The sequence below is a fragment of the Elephas maximus genome, chromosome 14, assembly GCF_024166365.1.
Source record: "Elephas maximus indicus isolate mEleMax1 chromosome 14, mEleMax1 primary haplotype, whole genome shotgun sequence".
NCBI lineage: Eukaryota > Metazoa > Chordata > Mammalia > Proboscidea > Elephantidae > Elephas > Elephas maximus.
The window spans coordinates 19,468,145-19,484,848 of NC_064832.1; positions in this window are offsets into that span (position 1 = coordinate 19,468,145).

A 16,704-nucleotide genomic window follows, 5' to 3' on the forward strand; every position below is an offset into this window, starting at 1 on the left:
TCCGTTCTTGGGCCATGACAGTGCCCAGTCAAAAGCCCGGTGGCTAGATTCCCCAGCTGGGACGCTGCTCTCCCAGCTCCAAGACCAGTCACTGCCTCCCAGGATTTCTCCCACCGGCTGTGTCGCTATGCCGCCAGCGCAGACTGGCTGGGCCCCCTCCTGTGGTGAGTTCAGGGGGGTAGGGCTGCGCCCCTTGTTTGCGATGTCAGCTCCCTTGGGCCCTGCCCTAAATCGGGCGCCAAAGGTTACCTGACTGGGACGCTGGCTCCAGGCTCCGAAAACAATCACTGCTCCCCCGTATTTGTTCGTTTTCCGTCTCTAAATCTGTGTTTGTTGTTCAGGGTTCGTAGATTGTTATGTATGTGATTGATTCACTTGTTTTTCCGAGTCTTTGTTGCAAGAGGGATCCAAGGTAGTGTCTACCTAGTCCGCCATCTTGGCCCCGCCTCCAAGAGTCCTAATCTTTAATTAATACCATTACCTGACAGATTACCTGGGCTGATTCCCTTGGAGTCCTGGTGGTGCAGTGGTTAAGAGCTCAGCTGCTAACCAAAAGGAGCAGTTTCCAGCTGCTCCTTGGAAACCCCATAGGGCAGTTCTACTCTGTCCTATAGGGTCACTGTGTGTTGGAATTGACTCAATGGCAACAGAAAAACAAAACAAAAAAGGATTCCCTCAGAAATACAATTAATTAAGGCTAAGGCTAATGTCTTCCAGATAAGCTTAAACACTCCCACTTCCTCCTCCAAATCCACTAGGAATTTGGGAAACCAATTATTTTATGAAATCTTGCAACACACTAGAACCACCCTGTTTTATATCGTGTTACATAGGTGGTGTTGTTAGCTGCCACCAGGTGATCCTGACTCACGGAGACCCCATGCACAATGGAACTAAATACTGCCTGGTCCTGCATCATTCCCATGATCAGTGGCTGATCAGATAGTTGCGACCTGTAGGGTTTTTATTAGCTTATTTTTTGGAAGTAGATCGCCAGACCTTTCTTCCTAGTCCATCTTAGTTGGAAAGTTCACTGAAACCTATTCGGCATCAGCAACACACAAGCCTACACTGGCAGATGGGTGGTGGCTACACACGAGGTGCATTGGCCAGGAATTGAATCTGGGTCTCCCACATAGAAGGCGAGAGTTCTACCACTGAAACACCTCTGCCTAACCCTTGTATAGGTAACTACCCTTAATGTTATTCTTCCCACTTATCTATTCTCTCCCATGCTTTCTTCTCCAAGCCCTTCCATTTTGAACCTTGGAATAACTATGTGTTTACTAATTTGGCAACTGGTAAAGGTACAAAGGAGCCCTGGTGGCAAAGTGATTAAGAGCTCGGCTACTAAACAAAAGGTTGGCAGTTCAAATCTAGCAGCTGCTCTTTGGAAACCCTACGGGGTTGTTCTACTCTGTCCTATAGGGTTGCTATGAGTAGGAATCGACTCAATGGCAACAGGTTTGGTTTTTTGTTTTTTTTTAGTGGTAAAAAAAAAAATGAGCTGTAAATAATCACTCTCCACTTTGAAATATTTTCCACTGATTTTCCATACCTGGAAACTTGGTTCTCCACAAGGAAAACATCTCCCCAGGTAGCTCTCTGATGTGAGTGTATTCATTTTCTAAATCCCATTTATCTTGAGAGGAGGAGGTCAAAGTCAGGAACTTCTCAATTTTCAGTATGCCTTTCAGATTACTGCTTCTTTACACTGTGAGTCTCATGTTAACTTTCTCTAATCTACTCCCTTACTCTTCCTTCTTTTTGGTCTCAGAGAAACCCAGTCCTTACATTATTTGACCTTTTGAAGCTCTTGTAAACGTATGCCACTTTCTCCCAAAAATGGTTTCCTGTCTTATATTTCCTTATTTTTGATAATTTCCTCTCACTTTGTTCATCCCTTGCTCAATCTATCTGCCCAGACCAGAGATCTAAGCATCCTTTTTGATCTCTCCATCTTTCTCACCACCAGCTTAAATTGGCCTTCAAACACCAGAGTACATATAGATTATGGAGCCCTTGGGCGGTGTTTGCAGTAAGCACTAGACTACTAACCAAGAGATTGTTGGTTCAAATCCACCCAGATGCACCTCAGAAGAAAGCCCTGACATTCTGCTTCTGAAAGATCACAGCCATTGAAAACCCTATGGAGCACAGCTCTACTCTGACACAGATGGGGTCGTGATGAGTCAGAATGTCAACTGTACTTTTTTAAGTTAGAAGATATATTTTTCATTAGTTCTGTAAACTTCAGAATCGGACCCAAGGTAGATAGCCTCTGTGATCCTCTTACATTTTTGATAGCAATGTAGACAAAGTCTTCAATGTAATGTAAAAATGAGATTTGGCAATAGTAATAATGATGTCTGTGGACATTAGCGTAGCAGACGCACACCACACACAATGCATACGTCCTCTTTGGGAAAGACCAGCTAGTTTTTTCTCAGGAGTTCTCACAAGCTGGCCTCACTTGAATTAATTGGCCATAATTCAGTGTCTGACTCTTTGTCTGCAGGCTCTGAAATATAATTTTCTCATCATCTATAGCATGGACCCATCTCTCACAGACACAACTTATTTAGGTTCAGAAGCTCATATTTTACAAGCATGGTGCCACCATCTCATTTCTATAGTTATGGCTATCACATAAACTGACAAACGGAGCTCAACAACTCAAGTATGTTTGCTCCCTGAATGAAGCTATGATGGTTGGCTAACGGTGATCAGAAAATAGCTTTTTAGTTATGGTATCAAAGACATCAAGCTAATGTTTCTTTCTTCCATTATCTCTACATCTGGATCAGCTTTGCCCATGGGACCTAAATGATCCATGTGCACTGGCTTAGATCCCTTCTTTTCTGGGTAGAATGAGGATGGACAATGAACGACAACTTTGTCCTCTATGACACTCCTTTCCCTTTCCTCTGGGGCATTGATCCAGATTTTGGCCGTCACCCTTATTAGGACAGACACTTTGTTAAGCCACATTAGTACATTGAATCAGATAACAATTAAGTCTTCTTGATGTGGGGCTCATTTTACTTTTTTAAAGTGGTTTGCATAGTTTCTCTTCGATCCAGGTTATATAAGAGGAAACTTCTATACATTTTAACCCTGAATTCTTTGGGATTCCTTAGTGTTATCCTCACGTAATGAAAACATTTACGTATAGTTTCTTACACTTGACAATTTGCATTTACATTGTGTTTTACATTTTTTAAATCACAACAGCAACTGAGCTCCTTGGTCTAGAGTAGAATGGCTGTTATTTTTTTATTTTACAAATGAACCGATAGGTAAAGCTGGAAATGAACATCTTCCATTGGCTTAGGGATGGCTTAGGCTGTTTTCATTCATTAAATTACCGTGATTACAAACAAATTCCCATGCAGTTTAGTGCCATGTAGATATATCTGTGTGTCTGCAACAATGGACTCAAACATGGCAATGATTGTGAGGATGGCACAGGACCCAGTAACATTTCATTCTGTTATACATAGGTCACTATGAGTCAGAGATGACTTGATGGCACCTAAAAACAAGAGCAACAACAGACATATCTATAAAATCAAAATGTTTGTATCTATAATTAGTTTATCTGATTTCCTCAAAACTTTTTTTTTTCTCTTTAAATTGCCCTTAACACGGACAGAAAGAGCAATTGAGGGCCAACGAGTAAGCATCAGCCCCATTCCTCTCACCAAGAGTGGGGACGTAAAATTGTGCTTGTCTCATCTTCCTGCCCATTGTTCCCTCATCCACAGTAAAATCTTAGCCTTCAGACATCATGAACCCAGTCTGCCCTTGCAGCCCACCTCATCTTTGCATTTCCATCTCACTTTCTCAACTAACATAATCAATTAGTCTGGTTCTGGCCTTGTCTAAGGAGGCAGTTTGAGCACTAGTCCTCCAAAGTGTCTAGATTTATTCTTCCTCTTGTTCTGTATAAGACAGGAGCCCTGGTGGTGCAGTGGTTAAGCACTAGGCTGCTAACTGAAAGGTTGGTAGCTTGAACCCACCAGCCTTCTTCAGGAGAAAAATGTGGCAGTCTACATCCAAAAAGATTACAGCCTTAGAAACCATATGAGGCAGTTCTACTCTGTCCTATAGGATCACTGTGAGTTGGAATCAACTCAACGGCAATGGGTTTGGTTTTTTTGGTTTGTATAATAAGATTAACGGAATATCTTGATTCTGAAGACTGGTAAAATTTAAGGACATACTTTTCATATCAGTCAAAAACCCATTACCAAGGATAGTTAAGTTACAAATATGAAAAATAGTAATAAGCATTGTAATCCACTTTCCTACCCCTTACTCCTCACTGATCAGTAAGGTTATAATTAGGTATTTACAAATGAGGTCTCCTATAATGGTTTTATAATGGATAATGGCATCAACAATTTTAGTGCATTCACATTTTAAAAGTACATAAAACCTAGTACAGTTTGAAAGTTCTTTCAAAAAGAATCATCGTAGCTTTGTTTTCACATGTTACGATGAAGTGGAGACAAGGCTAGGCTTAGGAGTCAGTACCACTGCCCATTGCCGTAGAGTTGATTCAGAGTCATAGCGGCTGTATAGGACAGAGTAGAACTGCCCCATAGAGTTTCCAAGGAGCACCTGGTGGATTCGATCCGCCAACCTTTTGGTTAGCAGCCGTAGCACTTAACCACTAACTACCAGGGTTTCCTAAATATGTTATTAATAGACAAAATCACACTGAAATTTAAGATGATATGAGTTATAGATATGACACATGATAATTAATATGGACTATTAAGTAGAAATTTGAGCAAGAACACAGAATTCTATGCTTAAGTATATAATTTATTTCATTATTAGCTTTTATATATGTCACCTTCAAAATAATTGGAGTTGTTAAATGGCTTTATCAACAAAAGGGTTTTGCATCCTAAGAGTTTGCATCACTACTTAGCAAAAGTTTCTATATATGTCACTTTATCCAGTGATGTAATTGATGTGATTATAGCATCAGTGAATTTTTTTAAAATAATGAATATAGTCAATATCATGTATATGTCTTGACAAAATTTGGGTTACTCAGAAAGTCAGTATTATTCTGTATCTTTCTTTTTTATATAATAGTTACAAGTAATGAAGTATATGTATTTGTGCCTTAATAATTTCTGATTTTTGAGAATCCTAATAAGATAATTTACGCTTCAGATAATTAAAAATGACCAGAATATTCGTCATGAATGAATATAAAACATATTCAGTTTTTTTAACACAAAAATTATAAACAAATTAAATAGGGCAGGGCCAATATGGCAGACCAGAGCCTTCACGTCATCCCTCTTACAATGACAACAACAAAAAAAAGAACTCCAAAAATAAAGGAATCCTAAGCATCAAAGACAGAGCTGAAGAATGGGTGTGAGTGACAGATGGAAGGACAGATAACTCAAAACCAGTGGAAAAGGGGAATTATAGATTGCCAGATTGCCGGCATCCTGCTAGCTGAATCTGCACAGCACACACAGGTTGAGGCAAGCAGCAAATTCTCAAGCCAAAGCCTACCCCATCTTGTGCAATTAAGCAGCAGCAAATTTGCATACACCTCCAGAACCAAACAGGAGTAACACCAGACCTACCAAAGATAAGTGCAAGCTCCCAACCCACCACGTGCACACCATATCCCTTCCCTCACCGGAGCTCTACACCTGAGGAGCACTCCCTTCTCATCCACCTGCCTCCCCACTCTAACAGAGTTCAGCAGCATTGAACGCTACCATGCCCCCAAAGCCCTGGTCTGGAGGCACTCTCACCCCTTCACACAACCACTGGTGGCTGGGGCCTGCAGACCTGCAGCACCTTTCACTTCCTCTGATCTACTACTCCAGCACCTTGCTGCCAACCCTGCATGGCACCCCTTCATTAGGACAAAACAGGCAACGCTTCCAGCTGAAGCCCATTTTCACCTGCAACAGTGGAGTAGGAGCTGCAGATTTGTGACATTTAATGTCATCCCACCCCCTAAGATGGGGCCTTACCCACCCACACTGGGGGCCTGGGGCTGGCAGTATAACCTACTGCATATAGCCACCCACTACAGAGGCCTTAGAATCAGTGGTGCCTCCCAACCCTCCAGCCAACAGCACTGGGCACTCAAGGACCGGCTGCAATACCACCCACTATGTGCTCTAGAGGACAGGGGCATGCCCTCCATCTGGGCACTCAGGGACCCCCTACATCACCCCCCACTGAACCAGAGACCTGTGCCTGCTCCAAACACCTCCACGCAGCCCTGCGCACTCAAGACTGTAGGTGAGAGTCACCACACCATACACTCAGTGACCAACAACCAGGGAGCCTGAGCCCTGACCAATTGGTAAGCAGCAGAGCATACACACAAAGCCCAACCCAGTGACAAGGGAGAAAACTGCCTACATCCATGGCCAGGTGGTCAGCAGGAGAGATTCATCACCTCAACAAAGACACTGCTTACATCTTCTGCAGCCCCACAAAAACAGTGAAGAGACTCCAGGGCTCACATACCTAGCAGCTGCTCCAACCACATGGAGACAGGAGATTAGAGCTTGAACGAGGCCAGATTAATGATCAGAGTAGCACACATACCCAACTTTATTGGACATATCAAAACAAAACAGAAGTTCAGGACTCAGTAAACAAAAAATACAATAAATAAATAAATAAATATAACAACTTATTGATGTCTCAGAGACAACAGTCAATATCAAATCACATAAAGAAGCAGGACAAGATGGCTCCAGCAAGTGATTAAAATAAAGTACCAGAAAAGTTCCTGGAGGAAGAGAAAGCAATGGAAATACCTGGTAAATAATTCAATAGACTAATATACAGAGCTCTCCAAGAGATCAAGAAGGACATCAGGCAAAACACAGACCAGACTAAGGAACACACTGACAAAGCAATAGAAGAATTCAGGAAAACAATACAAGAACAAAATGACAGAAGAAATAGGCTGCTATAAGCCATAAAAAAACATCAACTAGAAGTCCAAAAGATTAACAATAAAATTTTAGAATTAAACAACTGAATAGAAGGTCATAGGACCAGAAAGACAGAATTAGTGAGATTGAAGTTAATCAATCCCTTGACACCAATTTCTTTGAGGTAAAACCAGAAAAAAAGGATGATGAAATCCTAAGAATTACATGGGATACTATCAAGAGGAAAAACCTGCTAGTGATCAGAGTACCAGAATGGGGCGGGGGTGAGGGGGGAAACACAGAGAGAACTGTCAAAGATTTGCTGGCAGCAAATGTCTCCAATATCATGAAAGATGAGAACATATCTATCCAAGAAACTCATTGAACCTTAACAGGATAGGCCCCAAAAGAAAGTCACCAAGACATAATCAAACTTGCCAAAACCAAAGACAGACTCCTCAGAGTATCTAGGGATAATTGAAAAGTCACCTACAAAGGAGAACCAATAAGACTAAACTCTAATTACTCAGCAGAAACCATGTAGGCAAGAAGGCAGTGGGATGACATATATAAAACCTGGAAGGAAAAAAATTGCCAGCCAAGAATTATATATCCAGTAAAATTGTCTCTCAAATACAACGATGAAATTAGGTCATTTCCAGATAAATGGAAATTAAGGGAATATGTAAAAACCAGACCAAAATTACAAGAAATATTAAAGGAAGTCCTCAATTAGAGAACCAACAACATCAGACAACAATCCAAGATTAGGACCCAGGACAGATCAACCAGATACCAACCCAGAGAGAGAATTCACAAAAACAAAACATGGTAAAAGACTGAACATATGAAATCAGAGATGTCAACAACTAAACAATAATATCGAAACGAAAAAAAGAAGGAATAAAAGATGTAGTTATAGAACTTGCATATAGAGAGGAAGTAAGGCAACATCAAGAAATAAAAAACTCGTCTAAACTTAGAAAAATAAAGATAAATTTCAAGGTAACCACAAAGGAAGTTAACCTACACATCAAAATAAAAAAGAAGAAAAACATAAAGACTCAGCAAACACAAAATCAAAAATAATGAAAGAGATGAATAGAATATCCATAAACAAAAATATTAGCACAGAAAGTTAAGCGGAATAGTGAAACCATCAACACCACAAAACAACAACAAAATGGCAGCAGTACTCATACCTCTCGATAATTGCACTGAATACAAATGACCTAAGTGAACCAGTAAAGAGACAGAAAGTGGTAGAATGAATAAAAAAACATGATCCATCTATGTGAGGTCTACAGAATACACACCTGAGATACAAAGACAGAAACAAACTAAAACTCAAGGATGGAAAAAATATATCAAACAAATAACAAAAAAGAGCAAGAGTGGCGATATTAATTTCTGATAAAATAGACTTTAAAGCAAAATCTACCATAACAGATAAGAAAAGAGAAAAATAATTTTTTTTTCTCTTAAAGGACACTATATAATAATTAGAGGATTAAGACACCACATATAACCATAATAAATATAAACGCACCCAACAGACACATGAGGGAATGCTTGCAATCATTAGCTTTTAGAGAAATGTGAATCAAAACTATAGTGAGATACCATCTCAACCAGACAATACTGGCACTAAACCAAAAAATACAAAATAAGTGTTGGGGAGGTTTTGAGGAGATTGAAACTCTTATGTACTGCTGGTGGAAATGTGAAATGGTACAATCACTTTCAAAAATGATATGTCACTTCCTTAAAAAGCTACAACTACAAATACCATAAAATCAAGCAATCCCACTCCTAGGAATAAGAACCATGACACAAATAGACATATGCACACTCATGTTCATTGCAGCACTATTCACAATAGCAAAAAGATGGAAACGAACTAAATAGCCTTCACCAGATTAATGGATAGACAAATTACAGTTCATACACACAATGGAATACTATGCAACGATAAACAACAATGACGAATCTTCAAAATATCTCACCAAACCAAATCCATTGCTGTTGAGTCGATTCCGACTCAAAGTGGCCCTATTGGACAGAGCAGAACTGCCCCATAGGATTCCCAAGGAGCACCTGGTGGATTCAAACCACGGACCTTTGGGTTAGCAGCCTTAGTTCTTAACTGCTATGCCACCAGCGTTTCTGAAATATCTCACAACGTGGATAAATCTGGAGGGCATTATGCTGAATAAAATAAGTCAGTCACAAAAGGACAAACATTGTATGAGACCACTATTACAAGAATTCAAAAAAAAAAAGTTTTGCACACAGAAAAAAACATTCTTTGATGATTACGAGGGCGAGGAGGGAGAGGGAGGGGAAATCGTTAATTAGTGGACAAGTGTTAATTTCGGTGAAGGGAAAGACAACACACAATATAGGGGAAGTTAGCACCCCTGGACCAAAGCAAAAGCATAGAAGTTTTCTAGACACATTCAAACACTTTGAGGGACAGAGTTGCTGGGGCTGAAGGTTGGGGACCATAGACTTGGGGGACATCTAAGTCAATTGGCATAACATAGTTTATAAAGAAAATATTCTATATCCCACTTTCATGAGTATCATCTGGGATCTTAAAAGCTTTCAAGCAGCCATCTAAGATACATCTATTGGTCACATCCCATCTGGAGCAAAGGAGGGTGAAGAAAACCAAAGACACAAGGAAAATATTATTCCAAATGACTAAAAGACCACATGAACCAGACACTCCACCACCCTGAGCCCAGAAGAACTAGATTGTGCCCAGCTACCACCACTGACCGCTCTGACAGGGATCACGACAGAAAGTTCTGCAGAGAACTGGAGAAAAATGTAGAATAGAATTCTAATTCACATAAAAATACCAGACATACTGGTCTAACAGAGACTGGAGGAACCTCTGAGACTATAGCCCCCGAACACTCTGCTAATTTGGAACAGAAACCATTCCAAAGCCCACTTTTCAGACAAAGATTAGACAGGCCTATAAAGCAAAAAATAACACACATGAGAAATGTGCATCTTAGTTCAATCAAATATACAAGACCAAATGGCAGCTCCTGCCCAAAAGCAAGATGAGAAGGCAGGAAGGGACAGGAACTGGACGAATGGACACAGGGAGCCCAGGGTGGAAAGAAACCATTCCAAAGCCCACTTTTCAGACAAAGATTAGACAGGCCTATAAAGCAAAAAATAACACACATGAGAAATGTGCATCTTAGTTCAATCAAATATACAAGACCAAATGGCAGCTCCTGCCCAAAAGCAAGATGAGAAGGCAGGAAGGGACAGGAACTGGACGAATGGACACAGGGAGCCCAGGGTGGAAAGAGAGCCTGCTGTCACATTGTGGGGATTCCAACCAGCACCACAGAACAATATGTACATGAATTTTGGAATGAGACATTTACTTGAGACATCAACTTTCACCTAAAGCACAATAAAATTAAAAAAAAAAAAAACTAAAATTGTATAGTCTTGTTTAGCTTTAGGAAAAATTATTCCTCATTTAGCATCTGGAGATTGGAGGTTAGGCTATTCAAAATCATTGAGTGAAATTCTGAAATACCCCTTTTTCAGAATCAAAAGGGCTCATTTCTCTTTAATTCTATAGTGCAAATATGATGATTTCCACATCTCATTCCATCTCCACTTAAAGAGAAGTTTGTCATGATAAACTCCTGCATAATAATTTTTAATAAGTCCCTCTGTGCTGAGGGTAACAACCAACTACTGAATAACTATGACTTATCCTTTGGAATTGACATAAACTCCTCTTCTCCTCTTTACCTGAGACTGGGCCAGCTTCCCTCCAGATGCTGCATGGGGAGCACCCTGAATTGTTATACAGAAGATTAAGCACTTTTAGTCTGGCAACTTTTTGTTTTATTATTTCATTCTCAGCATTTACCACAGCGTCTGTCACAAAATGGAAGCTTGACCAATGTTTGTGAATGAAGAATAATTGCTTCAAAAGACAATTCAACAGTTGGCTAACTACAAATATGAAGATGCTAATTGATTAATATACAGCCAATTGAATTAACTAATTCTAGATATGAGATTAGAAACTAAGAAACTATGTCTTTTCTGTATTTCTTATTATACTTCTCTCTCAAAGAATATGAAAATACTTACTTCATTTAACAGAATAATGTTTTTTCACGTGGCTTAAAGCATGATGGAGAAGTGTAGTCTACAAACCCCGACTGGTAAACACCAGCTGTATGGAGAACCAAACCAGTTGCAGTCAAGTTGATTCCAACTCACGGCAACTCCAACTCATGGCGACTCCATGTGTTTCAGATTAGTACTGTGCTCCACAGGAATTTCGTGGCTATGGCCTTTCAGAAGCAGATTACCAGGCCTTTCTTTTGAAGCTCCTCTGGGTGCGTTTGAACCGCAAACCTTTTGCTTTGTAGCAAAGGCTTAGCCGTTTGCACCTCCCAGGGACTCCAAATAATAACACAGTGAATTCAGTGAGACTGCCTTGTTTTTCTGGGTCTCAAAAGATTTCTGCTTTTGATAGGGCACAGTCGCACCACTTTTCTATTGCTCTCTATTAGTGGAAAATATTTGAGTTTTCCATCTCTGACAGCTTTCTACCTTACACAGGGTTCTGCTTTCTATGTTTCTAATCTCTTTTAATCTATATTTCTGTATTTCTAACTTTTACACTGTAAAACATAAGTGAGGTTTTCCAGATGTGAAGCTGTGAGTTGCTCTAGAAAGTGTCATTCATCCTTTTATCCCTGTTTTTTTTTTTAACCACAGAGCCAAATCTCTAATTTGGGGGAAAAATGGTGAATGATAAAAAATGAATTCAAAATTAGAGCTCTAGATCAGTTCATGAATTAGCAGTTTCCAACTTTGTCCTTAGTAAAGCACGTAACTTTGAATTTTGTAGTAGAATACCAATTATTTCCATTGATTAAGCAATTCAGTTAATTGACATATTTCCATGAAGGAATCAAAATATCATGGTAAAAGCAAAACCGTGGTTGCATCAAATTAACCAAAATTTGAGTTCATAATTTTCATAGATATTAGTTATAATTTTTCTTCCTCAAGCAAGCAGAGCCTTGGTGGCACCAGTGGTTAAGCATTTGACTGCTAACCAAGAGCTGGGCAGTTCGAATCCACCAGCTGCTCCTTGGAAACTCTATGAAGCAGTCTACCCTGTCCCATAGGGTCACTATGAGTTGGCATCAACTTGATGGCAATGATTTTAAAGCAAGCCTCAGAAATTATTTCGATTAACATGGGAATTTTATACTACACTCTTTATCATTAAATGGTTTTTTTGTGTATGCATTATATTGCTTTGTTTAATGGTACAATTATGATACAATTTCATTTTTTAATTTGATTAATTACACTTATACCAATGAATTAATTTCCTTTTATGCCCAAATTATTTTGTTGTTGTTATTGTGTGGTGTCAAAGCCACAGTGAAGAATTTTAAACAAAGAATTAGTGGTTATATTGTACCTACATACCAGCCTTATAAGCCAGTGGTTCTTCTTCAGAAAACAGAGGGTCACATCATATTTCATCAATTCTAATCTTTTTCAAATACCAGTTGAATCATGAAGAGAGTTGCATTTGCTATTTTTTTCTTTTTTTGTGTTTTTGGCTTTCGGTCCCATCACAGCAGTATGCCTCGTTATCTAGTGCTTCTCCGTCTGGTTCAGGAATCTTGGGAGAAATGCAATGGAATCACACTATTAAAAATTTAATAAAAAATTACTTGAGCTTTATTTATTCTTCAAATTTCAGAAAAGTCTGGCTTTAATTTTTGGGTAACTGGGTCAGATTTTATGTCTTAAAAATGATTTGCCTTTCTTCTCGTCACTCCAATTTCACTACTACCTACATGTTTGCCAGCCAAAATCCTCCAATCACTTCATTTATGTGTATCTGCATGACCCCATTCCTCAAGATGACTTTTCCTCTTTAAGTTTTTAGGTATGCTGCTGAAAGTACTTGGAAGAAAATGTAAAATGGTTAAATATAAAACATGAAAAAGGTAGAAAATCATTCTTGATCTAGGTATAGGCAAAGAGTTCTCTGACTTTCCATCAAAAGAAAGTTTGAAAAACTGGGCTTCATCAAAATCAAAAACTTTTGCTCTGTGAAAGACCCTGTTAAGAAGATAAAAAGACAAGTTACAGACTGGGAGAAAATATTTTTAAACCACCGTCTGAGAAAGGACTAGGATCTAGCATATATAAAGAACTCTCAAAACTCAACATTAAAAAAAACTCAAACAGTCCAATTACAAAATAGACAAAAGACATGAACAGATGTTTCACTGAAGATGACATATTCACGGCAAGCAAGTTCATGAAAAGATGCTGAACATCATTAACCATCAGGGAAATGCAAATTAAACCACAATGAGATATTTATCAGAATAGCTAAAATAAAAAACAATGATAACACCAAATGCTGCCAAGGATTCAGAGAAATAGAATACTTTGCTGGCAGGGATGTAAAATGATACAGCCACACTGGAAAATAGTTTGGCTGTTTCTTATAAAACAAAACATGCAGCTATCATGACCCAGCTATTGTTCTCCCGGCTATTTATCCCAGAGAAATTAAACCTGTTCACACAAAAACTTGTACATGAATGTTCATAGTAGCTTTATTTGTAACAGCCAAAAACTAGAAATAGCCCAGATTATCATTAAATGGGTAAATGGTTACAAAAACGATGGTACAACCATAACATGGAATACTACTCATCAATAAAAAGGAATGAATTGATATATGCAATAACTTGGATGAATCCCAGAGAAATACGTGAGTGAAAAACACTAACCCCAAAAGTTTATACACTGTATGATTTCATTTATATAACATTTTTGAAATAACAAAATTACAGAAATGAACAAATTTGTGATCCCCAGGGTTTAGGAATGGGGGAGAGAGAGATGGTTATGGTTATAAAAGGAGGGATTCTTGGGGTAATAGAATTGCTCTGTATCTTGACTGTGGATGTGGATACAATAACCTACACATGTGATAACAGTAAAATATCATAACCACGATGTTGACTTGGATAGAATTCACCAAGCTTACTCCTACATTTGTTTGCCAACCGTGCTTTCCCCCCATGAGGTATTTTCATAAGCACCTCTCTGCCAAATATTTTTACATGTTGCTGCTGACAAACAAACCTAGAAGGCTTGCGTTACTTGCATAAAAATATGGTACTTATACATGTGTTGTGCTATTGTACTATCGTTTTGCAAGATGTTTTCATTGGGAGAAAACAGGTAAGGAGAAAATAAGATCTCTGTATTATTTCTTACAATTGCATATGAATTTATACTTACCTCAAAATCAATAGTTCAATTTTAAAAAAAGAAGATATAACCATTCACTGAATATTTTATGGTGCCTTTACTTTTTCTACATTTCCAGTTTCCTATTTAGTTATTTAGCACAGTTCAGTATTTTTGCTGGAATATTTTCATCCAGAAATTTCAAATATCAGCAACTGAAGTCTGAAAAGGTGATGTGTCCAAGTTTGCCGTGGAGCAGTTATGAAAAGACACCAGGTTCACGCCTTCCTTTGGACTCAGGGAATTTTGCATTCTGAATGCTGAGGTAGCATAGTGAGTTATTTTCTTGAGGAAATTCAACTTCTCACAAGGAGTCAGTGCAGATTACCTCTTACTCACAAAGGGGTGAAAAACCTGGCTCACTGTCTGTAAGCTCAGGAAAAGAATTTTTAAAAGAAATAAAAAGAAGAAATTTAGTAAAATACCTAGACTTAAAGGAAACCATAAAAATAGGTCAATCTGAATTAAACTCCTAGATTAAAGAAGGTTCTTTAAGGGAATAAAACATCTGTACAAGTCTGACTCAAAGCTGGGGAAACTGAAAATGTCTAAGGAAAGAGAAATATTAAATCTTAAATACATAACAGTTCGGAATAACAAAACAAAACCCATTGCAGTTGAGTCAATTCTGACTCATAGCGACCCTGTAGGACGGAGTAGAACTACCCCATAGGGTTTTCAAGGAGCGGCTGGTGGATTCAAACAGCCAACCTTAGCCACTACGCCACCAGGGCTCCAAAAGCTCAGAATGGCTGAGGCTTAGTGTGTAAAAGGAGAGTCTGAGAAATTGTGCAGGTACCATAAACTGGGTCTGATTTATGAATGGGGGTGGGGGTAAATGTGGAGATCTGCAAGATTTTAAACAAAGAGGAATGAGCATGTGTGCTTTTCCGTGTCTATCAAGTACTCCTTATCACTCAAAAATTTTGTGTTTTCTCCAATAATTCTTAGTCACTTAAAAAAAAATGAGATAATGTATTTTGGTAGGTAGAACACCCAATGAAGACTTCTTTTTTTTAATGGATTCAAGTGGCTTCACTGTAATAAATGGCTCTAGGTAAAGATTTCCATGATACACGTTTAGGATGAAAAAATCAAGTTACTAAGTTATAGGTACTGTATGATGCCATTCTTGATAAAAAACTGACAAAACCATAACCTGTATATATACATCTATACTTACGTATTAATACATTGACAAAAGCAAAGGGAAACATGAAAAAACAGCAAATTATTAGCAGTGAGTCCATTAGGGGATTGGGATTGGAAACATAGTGCAAATTTCAGCTGTGACAGATCTATATTTTTTGAGTGCTTAAAACACATAACTTTTGCCCTATGCAATTCAAATGATGGAAATATATGAACTAAGTTAAACAAATATTGATGCTCCAGAGCAGCACTGTCCAATAGAAACGTAATGTGAATTACACAAGCCAGTCACATGTGCACATAAAATTTTTCTAGTAGACAGATTGAAAAAGTTAAAAAAATTGAAATTAATTTAATTAACATATTTCAACCCCATATATACAAAATATTATCATTTCAACACATAATCAATATAAAATATTTACGAGACATTTTATATTATTTTCATTCTAAGTCTTTGAAATCTGGTGTGGGTTTTATATTTACAGCTCATCTCCATTCAGACTAGACACATTTCAAATGCTCAGTAGCCCCATATGGACAGTGTCTGCCATCTTGGACAGTAAAGCTCCAGAGGAGACATTTTGATGATTCTGCTGCTGGTGGATTACACGGTCAGAGACAGCTTCACAGTTGGTTAGCACAGTGACGACATGGCCCTGGTCCCATGGTCTCAACCTTGGTTCAGCTTCAGTGTCCAGCTCTATCACTTTTCATTTTTAAGGAGAAGCCTTAATATGAGTTAACACATTTTACTATGTACTGGCGTGTGTGTACAGCATCAATATAAAGCTTACAGTTGAAGTGAAAATGGTGAACAGTGTATTTTTAGAAAAGAGTAAGAAACCAGCTTTAAAAAAAAATCTGAACACAAATCTATAGGAAAAAAAAGATAATATGATATTAATTCTGAATTTTCACTGTGGAAAGTTTAAAGAGCTGTATGTAGACTTCAGGAAAAAGCAAAGACGACAAAATTCTCCAAAATAAAAATTTGTTAGTCATTCGACCTGATGCCTTATTCAAGTATGAGGTGAAGAGTTTTTGTTTGTTTTGTTTTCTTTAGGCTTGAACTCAACCACTGAGTAATTGGGTAAATTTGAATAATTATTATAAATCCCCTTTGATCCTTAGTTTTTCCAGTTATCTATGGAGATCTTCTTTAATAAAGTTCTAAAATTTAAGTAAGATAAGTCATGTGACAGCACTATATAAACAAAATGCATTATCATCGGTTGTAAAATAATTAGAATAG